We start from the raw sequence: 5,675 nt of genomic DNA on the forward strand, positions 1-5,675 counted from the left end.
TCGAGTTAGATGCTCTTCTTGCAGTAGACGCGCCCTCCAAGGATAAAAACCTAGTTGAGGTAGATGCGCTTCTTGCATAAGACGTGCCCTCCAAGGATAAAAACCTAGTTGAGGTAGATGCGCTTCTTGCATAAGACGCGACCTCCAAGGGTAAAAACCTTGTCGAGGTAGATGCTCTTCTTGCAGAAGACGCGCCCTCCAAGGATAGAAACCTAGTCGAGGTAGATGCTCTTCTTGCAGAAGACGCGCCTTCCAAGGATGAATACTCTTGCCGAGGTAGATGCTCCTCTTGCAGAGGACGCGCCCTCCAAGGAAGAAGACCCTTGTCGAGGTAGATGCTCCTCTTATAGAAGACGTGCCCTTCAAGGATGAAGATTCATCCCTTGTCGAGGTAGATGCTCCTCTTACAGAGGATGCGCCCTCCAAGGATGTAGACTGTTGTCGAGGTAAATGCTCCTCTTACAGAGGACACGCCCTCCAAGAATGAAGACCCTTGTCGAGGTAGATGCTCCTCTTACAGAGAACGCACCCTCCAAGGATGAAGACCCTTGTCGAGGTAGATGCTCCTCTTACAGAGGATGCGCCCTCCAAGGATGGAGACTGTTGTTAAGGTTGATGCTTCTCTTACAGAGGAGGCGCCTTCTGAGGATAAAAATCTTTGTTATAGGCTCCTCTTGTGGAGGACGCGCCTCCAAGAATGATTACTCTTGCCGAGGTAGAAGCTCTTCTTGCAGAGGACGCGCCCTCCAGCTATAAAAACCTTGTCGAGGTTGATGCTCCTCTTATAGAGGACGCGCCCTCCGAAGATGCTTGTCAAGGTAAAGACACCTCATACAAAAGAATCCCCCTCCAAGGGTGAATAACCTTTTGAGTTAGACGCGCCTTCCAAGGACGTTACCTTATCGAGGTAGAAGCACCTTGTTAAGAGAATGATGCATACAAACTTTTTGCCAAGAATGTTAAAAATTCCAATCCCATTTCCAATGGCATATGGAATTTGGGGGGTAGTTGTTATAGCCAAAATTTGGTACGGAAGATATCCAGGTCAAGTCCGGGTCGACATAATTCAATTCGGGAGAACGCCAAGAAAACGGGTTTTCACGGACAGCCAATGATGGATGGCCAAGGGCGGACGGCCAAGGACGGACAACCGAGGAAGACGGCCAAGAGAATGAGTTTTCGTGGCTGGGTTGGCACGAGGCCAAGCCCTTAGACGGGTTGGCACGAGGCAAAGCCCTCAGACAGGTTGGCGCGAGTCAAAGCCCTTGGACAGGTTGGTGCGAGCCAAAGCCCTTGAACAAGTTAGGGCAAGCCCTTACCTTTGGATAAGTTAGGGCGTACCCTCTTAATAAGAGAAATCAAAGGATTGATGACCAGGGCGACGCCAAGAGAAACACTTGGGCGTGCCCTCACTCTTAATTTGGCACAGAACTTGACTTGAACATGCTGCTTGATGGACTGCTTGGACACTTGGGGAAGAAAAATCAATGAACGCTTGGTCAATAGAGAAGGCGCGTCCTCCCCTTAGGGAAGGAGGCGTACCCTCATGATGTAAAGGACCTTCTGTAATAATCCCAAAATTTTGAATTTTTTTGTAACCCTTATGAATAGTGTTTTTGCTGAAATTTCTGAACAAGAAAACTTTTCATGCCACACTATGTCGGGGTTCTGTTATGGATATTCTGAAATTTTATTAGTACTCTATATGGTATATAAGTGTATGTAAAGATCGTCAGAATCCAATTCCGAACACTTTGATTTTTCCCGGAAATCCACTAGATACGGAAAGAATTGAGTATAAGGTAACAGGATAAAAAATGATTTAAATAAAAGGATTATAAGAGAGGATCATATAAGGATTAGAATGTATTGAGAAAGGTTAAGGAAACCCAAGTAATAAGATCCCGGGTATGATCCCTCAAACGTTAAACGAAAACGAAAGTTAAGCGAACCGTATAACAGATCAGCGGTCATTAGGCAAACAATTAGGAAGTTAATCAAGGAGGTTAGGGATGATGAGGTCATCCAACCAATAAGGAGAGGACAAGTAAGGGATGATGACACAATAAGGTGATGTAAGCATGACATAGGAGGGAAGGAGGTGTGGATGAATGATAACACAAAAGTTCAGTTCAAGGTATTAAGATAATTAACCAAAATCTAAACAAAAACAACCAACCAAAAATCAAATCAAAGAAAAAACACAAAAATCTCTCTTTCTTCCAAGCTTGCTCTCGGCTTTTCTTCTTTTTCAAAGAAGAAATTTCCAAAAATCAAGTTCCAAGCATTGTTAAATCACAAGGTAATTATCTAAGGTTCCTTGTACATAGATATGGATATCCTATAAGTTTAAGCTTCTAATTCCTTCACAATCTCTTCCAATAAATCAAGGAAGAAGATGGTGAATAGTAACCTTCAAGAAATAACTTTGGTTTTCTTGATTTTTTATGAAAGTTCAAGGTAGCTTAAGCATAGATCAAGGCTTCTTTAGGCTTCCTAGCTACTCACATCACTTCAAGGAAGGTATATCATCTCCAAACCCTAGCTTTACATTGTATATTAGAATGATTTTGGTTGTTATGGTAATAAAGTAGCTTAATGCTTGTTGGTTTAAAGTTTGGGTTGGAATGGTGGTGAATTGAATGTTGAAATCTTATGGTTTGGTTAAAGGATTTAAGTATAGTTAAATTCAAGTTTAAGAATAAGTATAATTGTATTGAGTTTATTGGGGCTGTTGTAATGTGATATGGATGGGCTTTGGTTGTAAGAATGGATTGGGGTTGTTTGGTGATTGAAATGGAATGGTATAAAATTGGGAAATCGCGTAAACATAGACGTCGTAATGTCCGATTTACTTTAGACTGCTTTTGTTCATAACATTAGGACCCGAGAACCCCCTGCTAGACTTTAACCATTGCCATGTTTAGATAGTTCATGTTACGAGCTTCGTTTTGATATGTGGTTCGTTTGATTCCGATGTACGGTTTAGGAGAAACGGCCGTTTTAAGTAACGACGTTTCGCGAACGAAACATTACCCCTCGCCTTACTTTGAAACATAGGTTAAAGATCTTAAAGGACTAATTGGAGTATGAAACAATTATGTTAAGTGTGTTAAGCAGTTGGTAAGACACTCGCGAAGGAATCGCCTTAAAATTCGTAATGGTTAAATTATTAAAAATGGTGAGCCGAGGGTACTCGAGTGACTTAAGAGAATCAGTAAGCGCAAAGCGAGCGTTAGAGTCTAATTTGGTTAAAGTATAGATTACAAGTGACTTTGGTTTAATTCCAACTCACATGTTGTTTATAGGTTACCAGACTCGTCCCAAGCCATTAATAACCCCAGTCGCTCAGGCAAGTTTTCTACCCGTATAACTGTTGTTGTGATGTATATGTGTATATGCATGATCTTGCGATAAATGCATATTGGTTATTAGCAAATTCTTGCGATATATTGTAGCATGTGATATGGTATATATGCATGCCTGTTTCATATTCTTGATTATATATTGTTGGTTCAAATGCTTATAGTTGCATAATACCTATGCTAGAGATAAGCGGTATTTGAGTTTACCCTTAGTATAGGGGATAAAAGGTGAAATATTTCTAAACCGGGAGTCGATATTCCCGAGAATAAATATATTTTATATATATATATATGGTTATAGTTTTCAAAACTATTAATCGAATAAGGTTTATTCGATAACTTTAACTTTATTTATTATTTGAATATTACTTAAATATTCATCCGGGCTTATGACTCCTTTATTGTATTAATTGAATATTATTTCGAATATTCATTCGAGGGCTTATGACTCAGTTTATATATTAATGATTATTAATTGGATATTCATTTGAGGATGTATGACTCCTTTATTTTATTTAATGAATATTTTTATAATATTCATTCGAGGTATTATGACTCCGCTTATTATTTATTAATATTCTTTATTTTATTAAAGTAATGTTCGATAATCAAACTTACTTTTGATATTCAAATAAAGATATTACTTCGTATAAGTATATATTTGATTATTTACTATTCATTTCAAGTATAAGTTTTCCAACTTCTACCTCAATTATTCTTTATGGGAATATTATTTAAATAATAATATTCAGATATTTTCTAAATTATTGGGACTGATTTATTTTATTAAATCAGCATTACTCCAAACACTCTTTAAAGTGTTTTCGAGTCTTCAAAATGATTTTTAAAAGTTAGAGCGGATCCCAAAACTCATTTTTTTATTTAAGATCTTCCTTTTAAAGGGGATTTAAATACTCGCTCAAAACCTGAGGGATCCGGCTCTATGGTGTATTTTATATTCGCAACAAGGTTGCAGTTTTGGTAAATGAATTGATTACTTACCCAACGTTCGGGAAGTAAGTCCATCTATCGAGTCGGCATAAGCAACATGGGCTCAGTGGGCGTCCATGATAGTGTAAGTGGCTCAGTGGGAGTCCATCAAATGCATAAGTGGCTGAGTGGCAGTCCAGCATAAGGTCCTATTGCGACCAGGGTGATGACCAGTGGGGAATTCGTCCATCTACTAGTAGAAAAGGTTACTTATTGGTATCTTTGCCTGATCAGCAAGATATCGGGTTTATGCCACAATTCTTTTTCCTTTCCAAAAATTCATTGGATGTTACAAACTCTGTTCATACTTACATGACAGAGGTTTTCAGGAAATGTATAAAGAAGATGTATATGTGGATATATATATATATATCAGAACTTAATGAAGTATATCATAACTTCATTTCCTTCAAAATATTTCAAAGATTGAATCTATTCAAGTCTTATCTTGTAGTCTCATCAGTGTGATGAACTTTTGAAACTAATTATAACTTGAACGGTGGTAGTTCAAGTAGTATTCGGAAAAGATATAAGTATATTGGAGTATCTTGTAACTTCATCTTTTAAACTTATATCTAGTAAATGATTATCTTATGCATATCAAAGATTTCAGAAAAACGTTGAGACAAGGTTAGATATATGAGATCACCTTGCAACGATATTATTTTATACAGTTATAAACTGGAACTCTGTGTATATTATGCATGGAAGAGGACTTCCAAGATTTTGAAAAGTATATATGTATGTATACTGAATATTTTGCGACTTCATCGCATTAAGATATCAAACTTGGTTCATTTCTTTTGACCAAGACTTTCATGAGTACTATGAGAAGGCTCATATATGTTAATCATTATACATATTATTTTGGTGGGCTTGCTGCTCACCCTTGCTTTCTTCTTTCATCACACAACAACAGATAGAAAAGATGAACAGACCAAGCTTCCAATTCGCAAGCGGTTAGGAAACGTTCCGCAGTTTTCTGGAAGCGTTGATGCCGCGTAGCTGAGGTAGGAGCTACCAATAGGCTAGGCTTTCAACTTTTGATGTACCAGATTATGTATATTTATGAATTGTAATAATGGCAAAGAAATGTAAATTTATTCAGAAACCTTTTAAGGTGTATTGGCATAATTGTGGAATAAAATGACTTGTGATTATTTTTGGATATTCATCTCTGAGACTATAACTTGTGGTGTGTGTGTTTATTGTGGGGTCACAGTACAGAGTAGTTGATTATTATTAAGATTGGGTGTTATTAAGGGAAATGGAACTCGTGACAACCCGGATCCCCGACCCCGGATTTGGGGGTGTTACAGA

Source organism: Apium graveolens, unplaced genomic scaffold (assembly GCF_009905375.1).
Source record: "Apium graveolens cultivar Ventura unplaced genomic scaffold, ASM990537v1 ctg267, whole genome shotgun sequence".
Taxonomy (NCBI): Eukaryota; Viridiplantae; Streptophyta; class Magnoliopsida; order Apiales; family Apiaceae; genus Apium; species Apium graveolens.